At 45.6% G+C, this 17167-nt stretch overlaps 1 long non-coding RNA gene across 1 annotated transcript in view; it reads left to right on the top strand.

Annotated features, from left to right (window-relative positions):
- Positions 1-3334: 3334 nt before the first annotated feature.
- The window catches only part of LOC112558091, a 27652-nt gene continuing 13819 nt past the window's right edge, over positions 3335-17167 (top strand). Inside the window, exon 1 of the long non-coding RNA XR_003098069.1 lies at positions 3335-4168. This is a non-coding gene — a long non-coding RNA (uncharacterized LOC112558091). The remainder of the gene's footprint in view (positions 4169-17167) is intronic.

Genomic DNA, 17167 nt, shown 5'->3' with positions numbered 1-17167 from the left:
CCAAACGAGACTGCCACGTTTTCCAATCCACTCCGATCTATCCAGGCGAGACTGCCACACTTTCCAGTGCTCACTGATGCATTCAACCGAGACTGCCACACGTTGCCAGTGCACGCGACCCAGCCACGTCAGCGTGACCCCGGGGCGTCAGATCCTGCGCCCGAAAGGGTTTGATGTTCGTTATATTTCTTGGGGCTTCCGGTTCTGACCACGTGACGTGTCATGGCAGGTCAACCTCGTCCATTTTGGGCTGTGCCTGTGAGGAGGGCTTGCAGTTGCATCCTACTTGCTTCTACCCCAACCCTCTCCCCCACCAACCAAGCCAGTGCAGAAAGTTTCTTGCATTTCGTCCGCAAGCGTGCATGCACCTGTCCCTGTGTGCAGCTTCCGCAGACAGGAAGTGCGTTTCACCGCGCAACCGCAGTGGAGAGGAAGTGGTGTGGGGAAGGAAGTCTGCGTCAGGTCAAGGGGCATGGCAGGGAAGGAGAGGTGGGGGTAGGACGAGGAGGGTTTCGTGACATGACCCCTTTTCACTTTTTCACAGAGTAAAGACTCATGTGACTTGAGCATGTTGACGACTGTTCAAACAAAAAGAAGTGTGCCCCACCGTCAAGTTACATAAAACCCTTTTCACACTTCCCTTCGTTTATTACCCTACCTTCCACCCTTCTCTGTGACCTTTCGGGTGGGTTGTGGTCAGGAGTAAAGACTGGTCAGTGAATGAATCTGTTGCAGTGCAGATTTGTGTACAGTATACGGAGATACGCTGCTCCTTTTTTTGTCTCTCTCTCGCTGCCTTATCTTCCCCGACCCTCAGGGGAGCCAGGTACCTTTCCCACCAGCTGGGTAGACTGGGGAGAAGTTTGCTGCGCTAATCGGGTATTGAACTAGCGCGCTCTCGCCACCTTCTACATACACTTCTTTCTACCTCAATCTTTCTAAGAGTGGTGACTAAAACCTACTCACAGAAAATTAACATGATTGTGCCTCGCGAGGTTTGCTGTAAGGTCCACTTGCTTGGTCATGGTTGTAACTGTATTCAACCGCAATTATTCCGCCCACAACAGTTTATCATTTGAGTAACGGTATGACGAATGAGTTGTCATGCACCCAACACTGCATCCCATGACCGGGATGACCGAAACACGCTGTAACAGGCTGACTAAAAAAGAACATTGAAGGGAGGGAACTTTAGGGGACAGAAGGAAAGAAAGAAATAAAAAGGAGCGAGTGGTGTGTGTTGGGTGGTGGGGAGCTTGACCTTTTCTACAGACGTCGCGAAGGAAGTTATAGGCGGGCGGCAGACGGGAGGAGGGCACGAAATGTTACTTTCGGCGGTTGCGGTGACCGGTTCGCTGGCACCCTAAATAATTTCCAGCGTTGTGTGGTCGCCACAATCCATCCCCCCATACCTTCTCCCCCATTCACCGTTCCCCAGGTCCCCTTCCAATTTCTGACCCCGAGCGCGTGCCAAACGCGCCGCCCGCGCTATTTCTGGACGACTGAAACGATGCGAACGTCCGGCTACGACAGGGTCATCCAGTACGGAGGATGGGGGATCATGTGCAAACGTGAGATGGCTGGTGGGGAGGAAGGTAGGGACCGAAGGTTTTCTTCGTGTGCTTTCGTCGTTGTCGAGAAAAGGAAGTGATGCATCGGCTGAACATTGCGGTGCTGAGCCGGTATTTTGTATTTGAAGAAATAGAACCTCTCTCTCTATGCAAACGTGCAACAAAATGTATTTCAGTCTTCGTGACCACATCGATGTCGTGTGCAGGTGATGTTGCCGAGGGCATGGGGGCAGCAAAAAGCAGGAGAATCCTGTGAGTAGCATTTTGGGAGAGGGAGGCAAGGCGGATGTTGGGAGGAGCAGCCGCAGGGGTGGCGGGACCCAACCCTGGGTCTCCAAACAGAGCAACAACGCCAGGACATCCGCCCATCCTCACATCTGAGAGGTGCAGGATTAAGAGGTGATGTCGAATCGGAGAAAGGTGCGATGAGTTGGTGTCGACAGGTAAGAAACCTGCACTTCTTGGACACAGACATTGTATTGTGTTGGATAGTTTATAACAAGAAATGGAAAGAAATCCACAAGTTAACTACAATACCGATCGACGTTCTTCAAGTTGACAGAAACTACCACAACAACTTAACAACCTTACAACAAGAAGTCCACAGGTAAAGTGAACGGCACCTGCAGACGTTAGTCCGAAGCATACCTCTCTGCACGTGACATCTGTTTACAGGGCTAGCTGCTTTGCCTTACATAGCCTTAGTCACTGGTTTAGAATTAAAAACTCCAATCCACCTATCCTTTGTCGCAAGCTGCTCCTGCATGTCTTACATCATGTTGCGGCAGTTGAAATGTCTGTGTCCTGTGACGCCGCGTGACTCGCTGGCGGTGACCTAATGCCTAGTGACCTCATCATCCATCACGCCGCCAGCCCCTGGACGACAGTCAGCACTGGGTCATGGTCGGCTAGCGATTGAGTCAGGGACGAACAGTCAGCCTCTGACTGTTTTTCTCGGTCATGCAAGATACGGCAGCCGAGATCACCTGGCGGGTACGCACGTCCGCCACAGGTCATCTACTGGTCTGGTCACTCAGGTCACGTGACGTAAGTAGCATGATGCACAAAAACCTTTGCCCTCCCGTCAGGGCCTCGTGATGTGTGCAGCTATACATCCTGAAGTACAGAATTATATGTAACACACCCAACATCATTGAAATCCGTAATATTTTCCTGCGTTAATTTTTTACATATATATTCTTACGGTGGACACGAAGTACTTGGACGGGTCTTGCTGTACACTCAGTGGTAAACAGACAATGAGGTAGAATTTTCATAAATGAACCTCGAGGATTGTTTGTTTATTCGTAGTGAAGAGATACCGGAAAAGAACAAATGTGAATCTCTTTTTCATACACACACTCATCACTAGAATAAATTGAGAAAAACGCAGAAATGGTCATGTTTTACCGGTCTGGTATACCGGTCTAATTTAATCACAGACTTCACTGATGCTGCTGTTGCCTTCTCGCTGTCTAGAACATTTATCATCATTACTAAAGCAGCTGAGATATTCTTTCACATTATTCTCTTTTGTGGCTACGAATTGCCTCACCCTCTATTACTTATTTATTCCTATGGTTTTCTCTCCTATTACATTATAAGTATAGGTGGACAGGTTGGTGTGACAGGTATACCGCTCATCCTCAGCTTACGTGCCAGATATCAGACAAGGCCTCACACCAGGAGGCTGTGACCTTGAGGTACCCCTGGTCCAAGGCGGTATCAGAGGTCGAAAACTCAACATCAACATGTATATTTGCCTCTATTCTCACCCCTCCCAACCGACACTTGGTCTCAAAATAGAATCTAGAATAAACAACGAGGGGTTACAAGGCGAGAGAGAGGGGGGGGGGAAGAGCAGACAACCCTGGGAGGCGAAAAGGACAATAAACAAAGAGCAGTCAGCATGCCAACCCTCCTGGAATTCGATTTGAAGTTTATTTCTATAACCTTCACTCAGCAGTCAGTCTGAGGCGGGTGCCATCCATCTTACAACTGGCGGCGCAAGGTGCATGGAGCCCTAGGTCAGATAAGGCCCTTGAGAAGTTATATTTATTTTGTAACAGAAACATTCGTGTCAAGCTGTGTGGACTAGGGATTGCCTCCCTCAGAAAAGTACATATTCAGTTTTCACGACGGGATCACAAATAGGGAAAGAGGGGTGTCGGTCGGGGTGTCGGTCAGCTTTAATATGTGTGTAGAATCTTCCTCTCAAACGTTATCTTAAAAACTGGATCGGCTGAAGGATTTTTTTTCTCTCGTTGGCAAATCGACCATTTTTAAGTCTGCCTGCAGGATCTGCCAGACAAATCAGGTCTTGAACAGACAGGCTTCGACCCTTATTTCCCCTTCCCCCATGCTGAACAGTGTTGTGAGTGAGCGAATGACAACTGGTAGCTGCCCTCCCTCTCTCCACTCCCGCCATTAAGATAACGAATGCTCGGAGCAAAGTCCTGTCTACACACCACTCTCGGCATCCAAGGTCGCTGGCCCACATTCCTGCTGGCTGAGTGATAGCTCCATGGCTGCCTGCTCTACATTGTTTGCTGCTCCTTGCACCTCAGTCGGCCGCAACAAAATGGAACGGTGATAAGGTAGGAAACAAAAAGTTGAAAAAAAATAATAAACTACCTAAGGCACGGGACAAACTATTTTTAGCAATTGCGGGGGGCATGTGAGATGCACGTGACGCACGCATACTAATGGCGGGGCTGCTGTCAAGCGACAGGGGCAACAACTGCCGGCCCCGCAGTGACTGGGTAACCTCGAGACGTGGATGCGCGGGGCGCTAGACATCCCCGCCAGGAATTAAATACAACAGGTTTCTGGCAAATTTCTCGGACTCTTTTTGGGGACTGTAGGGAAAGAATGGTAGGGGCTGGGAGGGAGGAGGATGCTTTCATCTCTCCTCTCAACCTCAGCAGCGCTCGCTGCTTGAGGATCTGTTCGTGACTGCGAGGACAGAATTGTTTGCCGGGAGTTTGCATCATTGTTTTCTTCCCTGCACTTTCTCTTCTCCTCCTCTCCCTGTCCTACTCCTCTCTCATACCTCCCCCCCCCCACCCTGTATCAGTAAATCTGTTGGTTTGCGCGGGTTCGTGCACTGATGAGGTGTAGGTCAACATGGAAGAATTTGTACGCGTGTTAAGAAGAATATTTTTATTGCCCCACCATTCACACTTCCCACGACCCTGATGTGTTTCAACTCCCACAACCAACCTTCTACCCCCATACCTCCTACAAAAAAAAAAAAATTCTTCTGGAACCAGCCACTAGAATTCAGTGATCAACAAACAGCCTCTGTTTTCTCTAGAATGGGGAAATACGTATATACTATCGGGACCATCTACCTAAAGGAGGGGAGGGGAGAGAGAGAAAGAGAGTCGACCGACAATTTTTTTGTGTTTTTTGTTTTGCTTCATTCCGGGTCCAGACACCGCCTTGCACTTTCCGCAGCGGGTAGAGCGCCTTGTGCTCCTCAGATGCGGGTTGACCGACATTAAGATTATCGAGAAGGAACGCGATGTTGAGGAAGGATTGTGGGCGGAGCGAGACAGTGGTGACGTTGGTCTTTGACAGGCAGAGCGAGAGAGGAGAGGGAGAGGAGGGAGGGAGGGAAGGGAGGGAGAGATGCACGCGCCGCCGTCTGCATAGAACGAACATCTCTACGGGCATGCGCGCGTGAGCAAACACCCACAACCCCACCCGCCCCCGCCACACCCGCCACCCTTTGTGTCACACTAGCTGAATTTTAAAAACTCGCAGGTGAGCGCGCGCGCGCCGAAAGGAAAACAACAACAACCGTTCGAAGCCATGCTGAGTGCAGAAAGGTCACCACCAGCCATGTTGGTTGTCCGTGTGGTCGTATTATTTGTACCAACAGCAATCACGGATTTTTGGGTCATTACCATTTTCTCCTCCCCTCTTCCCCAACAAGGATCTGTCAAGCAATTTGACCAGACCACTATAGACGCAATAACCCGTTAACCCCACCCTTCTTCCACCAATCATTAGACACGGTCACGTGTATTCACCGTCCATGTTTTGGTGTTCGTGATACAAAACCCTCCTGGCTCTATTTGTATCACTCACACAAAGGATTTAGCAACTGCTCTAAAAGCCATTTGAGGTAATGAAAAACAGCATTTAAAAACAAAAAGGCTCCCCCAAGTCGCAAACAGCCATCAATAGAACCGATTCATGTTTTCAGCTTAAAATTCAAATAAGAACACAATTTAAATGAGTGTTTGCATATGAGTATTCCATGCACTTTTAGGTCCTGTTCATTTGCTGAGAGATATGGACAAAGAATGGACCAGAAACATAAGGTGTGAAGCGGGTGAAAAGGTTTTTTTAATTATATGAATGTCGATTTCGAAAGATCTAGAGGGTAGACGTGGAATGGGATGACGATCCAGACACGTGATGAAGCCAAGAAATAAAGACAAATGGCGTTCTCCCTCGTCCCCCACCCACTCATACATCGAGAGGAAGCACGAGCAGTTCATGCTGAGAATGCTGGTAAACAGGAAGATGCTAAAACCGTCACTGAATTCTGTACAGCAACAAAAAAATGAGTGTACGTGACGTATGAGTTTACCTGATCAAAGTGTTTACCTGAACTCATCTCCACATCGCACGGCTAGCAGTGAAGGCGAGGTCAGTTCAACAACGCCACGTCAACACTTGGAGCAAGTGGACTAAGAGGTCAACTGCTGGGTTAAGTTCGACTCCAGGAGCTGCAGTCATAAAGCAGATGTACATCATTTCACGTGGTGGGGTTCTAAACATTTCAGGTAGTTAGCACATATCCCATAAGCCAATTCATGGTAGATAAAAGCTCTACACCCCAGGCTTTGTTCCGGGTCAGCTCAGTACTTACAGCTTTCGTAAAACTCTCAGTATGCAAGACACGGACCTCTAGATTATTAGCCAACATCTGTTTCTCTGCAACAGTTCTCCCCAGAGATAACCCCGAGGTTACCTCTACTTTATGACTGTGACCCCATCACTTGCTCATCTCATGCAAGCTCATCTCTTTGTGATGCAAGCACACCACACTCGAGGGTTTACTTGAAATCTGCCGAAGAGTCGTTGTACCATTTAGATAGATATTTAGATATATCTCTCATCGACTATTACCTCCATGAACAGATTCTAACCCATTCAATATGCGATCAGGGTGTGTGTACTAACAAGTTTAATACAAGTTGCAGGACAGGTGTATATCGTCGTGTCCAGGGAAAGATGGATTCGACGATGCAGGCTGATGAGAACCTAAATACAATTTCAGGTATACACCACCTAAGTCAAGTATTTACTCACAATCACAATGTAATAAACTTACCCCACCTAACTCACGGGTACCTGGTGTTATAGTACATCTACTCACGCACGCACCATCTAGTCATCGTAACACTCTAATCTCGCCCTCAAAAAGATCAGAAATGGGTTAGCTGGTCTGTTTAACTCAAAAACAGGTCATCGCTATCCCTGACCTAATTCATCTCTTGTCAGGCCTTCGACTTCGGTGTTTTTCATCCAGCTATCATGTAAACAAGCTTAAAAATAGCGCTATAGTATTTTGAAATGTCACCCTGGAAAATTTTTTATGATGTCTTTGTTGACTGTTATATATTGGTTCTATCTATACACCCAAAAAACAGTTTAGAGTTTAGAAACGCTATTAAAAAAAAAATTGAAGATAATTTTATGTGCGCATTCTTCCAGGTCAAAATCTCCGAATCTTCTGGTGACCCTCCTCCTGCACCTGCTGTCAGTGCAACTGCGCTTTTGACGACAGATGGTTGTTAATCTGTTTCGATGATGAGACTAATTCACAATCAAAGCATCTCTCACCTACACGGTTGAGAAGCCACGTAAGCAGAATACAAACAGCATAGATGTGTTGCTCACCTACCCATGCACACACGCGCGTGCGGGAGGAAACGACTATTCATGCCGCGAACACGTGTTAGAGCTGAAGTGCATGCTCAAGGTCAGGTTATTACGCTCTTCTCTCTCTCCCTGACTGAGGACACGACCTCACATAAAATGGGGAAAAAAGGCGGCTCACTGCCGCACGCACTTTTAGCCAAACCATCAACGCCGCCTGCCGCGCCAAGTGCAGGGCGAAATGTTATAACTAAATACCTCTGTCACAAGTTCTCGGGCTTTTTTGGCAGCTCGTCCAGAGGTCTACAATCGTTCTCAATCCTTAATAAGAGATGTATTTTAAAATAAAAACGGAGGGGTGGAGACATTACAGTCGTTTCTTATGAACCCTATCTTTCACTCCCGTACCTTCTTCCTCCGATGAAGCGAAAGAGAAACGAAAATAAAGAAAAATCAATGAAACCTGGTTTCAACGGAAATCGAATTAGTAAAGAAAGAAATTTTCTGTGGACAAATGGTCTGCTGCATGTCGTCAGAAAAGGTGTAATTTGTTCCAGCCATTTACGGCAATAAAGTACAGTTGGGGAGAAAAAAAAATCCCAGTCTCGGTATTTTTATGAAATCTTGCTGTTTCTGAGTGAAATGGATACACGAGACCGAGTTCACTTTTTGTTGTATGAATATTTGTCAAAAATGAAACACTTCTCTCACTTCCTAAATTTGTCTGATTTAACAGAGAACGACGGGTCAGAGCGTGTCGAGTTCATGACCCTCTAACCTCCGGTACTAGAACAAAAGCGTGACGTCACCACGCAAAAAAGTAGTTCCATATGCAGTTGCACTTTTGCGCGCTGTCCTAATTTTTTTCCTATTCCTGATTTCTATCAGGGATGTATACATCTTGTAGACTGCTTTGCACGCGAAATTTCCGCGTTTACTTCTAGAAGGAGGCCAAAGCACACATTTGCTTGCTATTTGACTACCAGCATCAAGTAGAGCAAAAGAGGAGAACTCTCGTGTTGACGGAGGTACAAAAATTTAAGCTTTACAAACTGTTGTATTTGCAATTTATTGGCTCTAAATCGTGGAAACTGGAGGTCGAGGACGTTTGCAAAATAAGGAAAAAAAAAGAAAATAAAATAACTAAGTAACAAATGTTATGAATACTAAATAGCTAAATGGCTCGCCGAGACCTGACAGCCAATGTCACGTGAGATGAAGAAGGTCTCGGCAAACATCCAGCGGCTCACAGATGTATGTCCGCGATTTCTACAGCCACCGCATCGCCATCCAGTTCATAACCCTAATTTTTCATAGATTTAAAGCCCTTTTAAACAGGATGAACATAGACCCGGTGTGTATCTGTCATGTGAAAAAGTTAATCAACTTGGTCAAAAGTTCATCCATATGTGTCCCTTTAGGGAAGTCTGTAAGAATGTGTCCATACGACTTGAGGACACGTGACCGCCATTCTCAGTAGAGAGAACTGACCAGTCACTACAGCTCACCAAAGATCCTTTATTCATTCCTTCCTTCCAGCGAAAAAAAAAAAAAAAAAAGTCTGCACTTTTAGGAAGAATTTTGCATTCACTCAGTTTTTGCTTTCGTCGGGAGCTGAGCAAGCTGGGAGCAACGACTGGCTTCATCATGTGTTTCCTCATCTCATGTATCATTCTAGAGACATAATGTCTGCCTGTTGTGTTGTGTTTTTATTATTCTGTCCGTGTTTTTATTTGTCTACAACTTTGAGTCTGCTCAATAGTAGAGAAACGCGCGCTATACAAAGATGATGACGATGATGATGATGATGATGATGATGATGGATCAGACTAGACAAAATGTGTGCAACTTGCTAATGCTAGTTATAAATCGTACAGAGGATTAAGACCCTTAAACAAGGTTTATGTTGTCTCAGTTGAGATCAGGTTGGCTTTATGTCGAGCGCAACAGACATTTAACGACCAACCAAAAAGCTGTTTATTTTAAAGGTCCCTCGGCTGTTTTTAAAGTCACCGGACGATCGTTGTTGGCTTAGGTTTCTCGTTTGCCACCTCAACTCGCAAACACACGTGTCAGCACTTGCTTGCAAATATTCTTCACATGACCTTTACAGCGATGAGCTACTGGAAAAGTTTCATGAGTCGGAGTTTGCGTTGGGTGTTTGTGTGTGGGCATCCAATGAAACATCTTTCTCCCTCAGATTTCTAAACCAATGTAGAAATCGCTAGATCGAGTAAGAGGAAACTTCTGGAACTCTACAATAAACTGTACAATACACTGTACAATAAATTTATCTTCCAGTTGACGATACCAGTGTCTCCTGCGGCATCCAAGCAAATTAGTGATGAACCTTGACACAGGCCAAACCACAATCAAGTGAACTGTGGATAACTTCCACACGGTAGACACGTGCTGGAGATTACTAGACTAAGTAGGTCTGATGGGCTGAGGGTTCTAGTATTTCATCAAAAAGATAAACAGGATTAAACCGAAGATATTAATAGTACGTGAAAAAAATTGGTAGTGCCAGAGAGCTCAAGATTGATGAAACAGGCCGAATGCATCACAAAAGTGCATACTAGAGAGGGGTATCAAAATAACAACAACAAAATCTGAAGGGAGATTGCAGCTTTGAAAGAAAGGTTGCAGGCCTGTTGTTGGTAGGAGAGAGGCGGGATATTTTTTTGTAATGACTGCAGGTGTGAAGATGGTAAAGGCGGGTGTGTCCAGAACACAATGTGAATACTCGACACCCTAATGTGTTCGGGTAAATATAACATAACTAAAAAAAGGCTTGCGCTAAAAGAAGCGGCAAGTGGACAATGGTGGTTAGTCATCAGGCTCGTGATGAACGTCCACCCCTTCCCCACCCATTTCCTATTAACGGATCGTTCTGCCGAAAGTTCTTCATTTGCTGTAAGTCAACGTCACGAAACTTGCGGTTCCTGCAGTGAGCTGCACCTGCACGAAAAGTGCTTGTGCCCAGCAACACGTACTCGTAACCAGGGACGACTACAGCTCACCAAAAGATCCCCTTTTACTTCTTCCCTCCTGCAAAAAAAAAAAACAACCAAACAACAACAAACAAAAAAAAAAAAAAAAGAAAGAATAGTTTGCACTTTTAGGAAGAGTTTTTGTATTCACTCAGTTTTGGCTTTCGCTGGGGACGAATGGGAAATTTGTTCCCACTGAACCGCTGGCCTAGAGCATAAAATTGTCGTAACAGCCGCTCAGGTTTGGCATGAAGGACAGAGGAGAGGAGGGCAATTTTCTCTCGCGCAAATGCCTTTTCCACCCCTTTCCCACCCCACCCGGGCTCGTCTCTCTATACAGTTTATTTCACGTCCAAGCTGTTCACCTTCTGTTTGTTTTATGCTGTTGGCCTTCAGATGTGTGGATGGACTGCAGTCAGTACGACTCTGATAAGCCAGAAGGAGGGTAGGAGGAGGCGAACAGCCATGTGGACTCGTGACACCACCTTTAAACCTTGCCACTACCACGTGGTAGCAATAACGACGTGAAGTCGGCCAGTGGCAGTACCGCATACTGCGCTTGAGAAATGTTGCACTGACCTATTTTTTTTATGAGTGTGGTTGGGGTCATGGTCAGAACGATCGTGATTCATAATGTCAAGTTTTCTGTGTGGAAAAGTCGGTAAACAAGCGTTGGAGCCATGGCGAGGCTCAAGAGATTGGCGTGTTGCAACTGGTGTTTGTCGTGGTTTATTCCACGTTTCCTCCGTACCCCTCCTCCCTAACCGTCTAACCCGCCGTGCGATGCTTTTGTTCAGGCTATAGTCTTTATACAAATTATGCGATAATAGTTCCTCCTCACGACGGGCGCCTGGCAGACAATCCCAAGTGTACTGTCGGCCGCACGCGAATACAGGTTTCAGAATTTTTCTTCCCAACATGCACGCACGCACACTGCACTTGCATTAACATACATGCACGCGCACATCCACGCGGGCATGCGCGCCCACCAGATGGCGAAGTGTGATAAGCAGACGCACGCCAGATGGTGAAAAAATGTTGTTGAGTTTTTGGCGATGTACACGCTGACAGAGGATGATGCAAAGTGTTTACTGTGTTCTTTGTGTCCAAAGTTCTACCGACATCTTCCACACCGACAACGACGACATCAGGACCAGCGCAGCGGCCTTGGAACCCCGAGAAGATTACTGAAGTCGTTGCATGAAAATTGAGCCGAGAAACTACAGCAGTCCTGTCTTCCTGTCTTCAGTAAAGGACCATATCAACGACCCTCTATTATTTATGTTTAGAAGTTTCTTTATTGCCTAATTCTTGTAATAGTGATACTGCTAATACTTCTTTATCGCCTGCTTCTTAAACTAGTACAGTTATCAATACTTATTTACCGTCTACTCCTACTATTAATACCGCAATCAATACTGATAAGTTTACCACCCACTCTACTAATACTGCTATCAATACTTCTTTACCACCTATCTTTGTACTAGTATTGCTATTGACTTTTTTTTATCGCCTATTTCTTGTACTAGTATTTCTATTTAACACTTCTTCACCACCTAATCGTACTGCGATTAATACTTCATTACCACATATTTGTACCACTATTTATTATTTTGTAAAAAAACAAAACAAAACAAAAACAGGTACTGCTAATCCTTACCACTCACTCCTTCTACTGGTATTGCTGTTAATCACCGACGGCAAGCTCTGTAAACGGGTGTCATATCCAGAAAGACGTTTATTGGAGCCGAGATTCGAACCCATGACTCCCGATTCTCCCTGTAGTGGTGAGAGCGGTGAGGTGGCGCGCAACACTGTCACCAATGCAGTGAGGGTTGCTGTACTGGGTTCAGTTCTCATCTCGGGCACCACCTAAGCTGAGGCTAGCCTACAACGTGTCAGAATACCCCAACATGTTTGCACAAATAAGTTAAAAAAACACCGATAACCTTGTCACAGTTGGCTTTTCCCCCTCTCAACCTCACACCCCACACCCGCGTTTCCACCGTGTCCGTTTCGCAGTTCAACGACCCTTAATTTATCTTTCCTAACTAAAGGTCATCAACAAACGATTTAGGGATCGGTGGCGGGTCAGAATCTATGCCTGTGAGAAGCTCTACAGAAACAGAGAAGCAGACGATAGCACGCGCCGAACGATTTTGTTTACGAAAAAGAAAACCCGGAAATCTGCGCATGCCAGATGAACAAAGCTATGAATATTCAGTTTGGAGAAAAGCTCGAAGCCAGCCAATCAGCGCCGCGGGACGCTGCGCGCTACACACTGACAGGCACAGGCCCCAGCAAAGCTGTTGTCGACACAACAGGACATGGCCGCCACTTGTTTACCACTCTCAAGGTTCTTCAACATTTTCGTTCCGACAAGGTTTCCTGTTTTCTTGTTTTGTTTGTGAAATTATTATTTTTCGGTAAGGTCAGCAAAGAAATATCTTCGTTCTTTTTTTGTCTTTGTTCAGAGGAATAAACATTTTAGGAAAAATCTTCCCCTCATGCACATTAGCTGAACGTGTACACAGTGAGTAGAGATGTCTGTACGTCTGCTGCAATCCGTGATGGGAGAGAGACGGGGGCAGGTAGGAGGGATTCGTTCACACCTGCGCACGCAGGGGACGAGTCCTTGGATTCGTTAAACAATTACGTGTCCTTGCTGTGACGTGGAGAGGGACGAAGTATGCCAGTTATGTGACGAGCACTCACAGCGCTGACAGCCATTGGCGACACTGGCGTCAGCAGCCTGTCACTGCGCATGCGCGGCCAGCATGCACCTGGCGACCCGTGTCGTCCTCGTGCGCGCTAGACTTTGTGCTTTGGTCGTTATCAGCGCAAGGTGTCGGTCCCTTTTCACCAGAATTGACTTCTTGAAAGTTCGTAACAACCTTTTGTGTCCCCCACCGCAATCATTCTCCTCCTACACCCTCCTCCCTGGTCGAAAAAATCCTTCATCACACTTAGACTGTTGCTATGCTGGAAATATTCTTTGTCTAATTATCGTGTTAATTTTTTTTTTTTACATTCTAGTGTAACTGTTTCACACCGTGAAGCCTCCCTTTGTGCCCTCAAGGTTCGCTCGTCTATTTTTGTGTACAGCAAGAACATTAACGACAGCAAAGTCTCGTTCACAGGGAAAAGGAAAGACGAAGATTAAGGTCGTGTTACACAGAAATCTTTTATAAGTTGCCACGCACAGATGGACAATACATTTAGTAACTGCAATATATGTACACTGTGGAACAACGAGACTTTGTACTCCTATTATTAAATTTTGAAGTCAACAACAAGAAGGCGACAGCATCAAAATGAATTTCAGCTACACCATGTCACTTTTATGGACCATTCAACACTGTATGAAATAAAAGTAGAGTTTCCTGTAAGCCGCTTACGCCATTGGACACAGCTAATTTTATGTCCTCAAAACTCATTAATAGTACCAATTTCACACTATAACCATAAAGACAGGTTCATTCTGTGGTGTTGACTATCTGGTTGAAAAAATATTTATGTTGCCCAACGGGAAAAATGTCTAAATTCTTGTCCTCTCTGTAAGTGTGTCTTGTGTGGAACGAGTTTCTCCGCTGTTAGTAAATCTTATTTACAAACTGTACATCCTATTTGTGTTGGTGCATTTCACCGAGTTTTCATGGTATTTATCATCAACCGGGATATTCATGCAGTCTCCGTGTCCTTCCTCAGCGATGTGACAGGCAGTTTACATGGGATGGACTGATAGTGTATCAGTCTGCAATGCGCCTCTGGGAGTACCCAGGTAGCAGGTCAAGCTAAGTACCATGCAAGGTCGGATGGTCAGAACTAGTCAGTGCTGTACTCACGTGCCACCTCAAGGTCAGCATGCTTTACTGGGCTGTTTTGCGCAGCTTCGTCAGATGTTCGTCTCTTGGCCAAGCCTCAGTCTCCCTGAAATTGTTTCCCTGAATACGTCAGTGCAGAAAGTTCAAGCCAAATCGGCAAACTGCGTAGCTGCTACATTCACGAGGAACTTTTTTGCAAGGAGGGTGGGAAGATATGAGGATGGTTGCAAAAGATCGAATTAAGTACTAAGGGACGAGGGAGCGCTCTGATGTATGTTCGTTAGATGAAGATCGGTTTTGGCACCAAAGACTGTCAAAGTGGCCTTACCTTTTCCTCCCACGTGGTGTGGGTTCATCATAACCTTGATGTACTGATGTGCAGGCGCTGCATTGCATGCAGCTGTGACCACAGGCGACCGGTGCATCAGCTTGTGACGGAGGCCATGGAAGTCGGTGCAGTCGCCAACCAACAGCGACTCCCACCCAAGGACAGCAGGGGACAGCACGGGGAAGCGGAAAAAAGAGGGCAGGCGCTAATTCCGCGGTTTGCTCGGCAGCTCCTTCAAAACTTTTTGCAGACGTGAAAAAAAAAAAAAAAGACAAATAAACAAAAAGCTAGCGTTCTCACTCGTGCAACTCGAATTTTTTTTTTTAAATTGTTGGCGTGAGAAAGAAATAAAGAAAATCCTGTTGTCCAACCCTCACCTCTGTACCCTCTCACCCTTGTGAACTTCGGTGAGCTTTTTGTATTGACGCACGTGGCGATGGTGGTGGGGAGGTGACCTCTCTGATACAGTCTAAGGATAATTATTGCTTGACACCCAGCCAAAACAGCTGGTCGCCATAAAAGAGGGTTTGGGGAAGGAATGAGGTGTTTAATTGTGATAGGAGAGATAAACTTTTTTCCCCTAGATTATTCGGTTTGACATCTGCAAAAATTACAATACAATTCAACGACTTCTTCACCTCCAGCAAGCGATTTAAAAAAAAATGTAACACCCTTCGTTCAACTCACACAACAACAACCTCACAACTTTGAACTTTCATTTCTGGATGAGGTCATCGATTCTCATCGATGCTCCCCACTCCACTTACCTTAGTGAGGACAAGGAGGTTATATCGGGATGGGAGCGGGGGTTGGAAGGTGGTAGGGATGATGATCGTACGGAATTTTCAATAGGTGGCGCAAAGCACAGGACACGATGATCGTCGAGATACGTGGCATTTGCCCCTCAAATTCCTTCCAAGGGTCGTAACATTGAATCGAATGTGGCACCAGGAGTAGCTTTGTAGTCAAAACTCAGAAATGGGCCCTCTGCTGTCACAATACGCTAGGTCTGAAGATTCCGACAGAATTACCTACACCTTGTTATGTACAGGATCAGAGCAGAACAGCGACTATAAATATACAGTGATAATAAGAAAATATAAACAACAGGAAGATGGTTTTTGGAAACATGCTTTTTTTGAACTGTCGATGTATTTTCTATTTCAGACTGTGTGCGGCACTTATACCGCAATCTTGCGTGCGGCATGTGTGTGTGTAATCCCGCGAGGCGGTGTATGATTGCGTGTGTGATGTTGTCGGTGAGAGAAAAGAGAGACAGACATCAATGCAACCTTCAAAGACATAATTAAAACAACTGGAAGAGAAATTGCCTAAACTCAACTATTTATACCTATTTAAGGGATACGAAGGTATATGCTAATCTCGCCAGGACAACAAAATAGCCAAAAACAGGGCTGAGCATGAACTTAACTTGGATTGGAACACGCCACACAGCTGCATAGATAAAACCTGTCCACAAAGTAGGACAACTCTTATACGAATTGATAAAAGCAGCAAGCAGCTGAGGGTCCCGCGACTGCCCTTGGTACTTTCCCTGACATAAGGAAACCAAGAGTTTCTTCTCTCTGGGCCCAAGCCATTGTGTTCAGCCATACTGCTGTCATCGTCAAGAAATATACTCACCTTGTTTAGTGTTTGACCGAAAATAAATCATTGTAGTCGAAAGCTAGCCATGTCTTGAGAAAGTAGACTGGAATTTTAATAGTGTGTAAATGTGGTTCAGGATGTTGTGACAAAACATTTCTTTTTTTAATCTGAAGAACAAGAAATGGTGCTTACGGTCACGCTTAATCCATCACTATTGTGGGAATTACATGTCTTTGTGGTTTGCCCTGACAGGGAATGAAGTGGCAACGGCAGATTGGAAAGAAAGGCCTCTTGGTCTTTTAATGCAAGAATAGAGGAGCGGCTTCTGGAGAATGTTAGTGACTGGGATAGTGCGAATTCGGCATGATATTATAAGGGTTTTCACTTGAGGGGATTTCCCCTATAGATGACAACATGATACATGAAGACCCGGTGCCATTTTAGCAGACATTTTTGAGTAATAATACAAGTGATAACTACATGTGTTCCGACTTTCCGTATGTGGTTCCAGGTACGCCGCCAATGAACATGAGCAGCACAGAAATCCAAGACTAGTGGTTATTGATAGTTGTTAAGAGTGGTGTGTCTTTAATAATGTGTTTAGGAAGATTCACGCTTATGATAGTTTGTGCATTGATCCCATGAAGCGAATTCGACATTGAAGGAGTCAGATATTTCGGGTTATACTGGGAAGGTGATGTTTGCTTTTGTGTATTCGTTGTCATAGGGTCTGAGGGGTCCACCGATGCTTGTAGTTCACCATGCAGTAGTTTAGGAGACAAGGTTGTGTGATATGCTTATAGAGTGGTCGCCTCTGATGCGGCTAAAAAACTCTAGGAGATACTGTACCTGTCAGAGTATAGCATCCGCGAAGTCAATTCAGAGTAATAAGAGCCAGATGACTAACGTCCTTCGTGGGCCAGGATGGGTCAAAGGAGAGAGAGC

Source organism: Pomacea canaliculata, linkage group LG2 (assembly GCF_003073045.1).
Source record: "Pomacea canaliculata isolate SZHN2017 linkage group LG2, ASM307304v1, whole genome shotgun sequence".
Lineage (NCBI taxonomy): Eukaryota > Metazoa > Mollusca > Gastropoda > Architaenioglossa > Ampullariidae > Pomacea > Pomacea canaliculata.
This window is presented reverse-complemented; position numbering and strand designations above follow the sequence as displayed.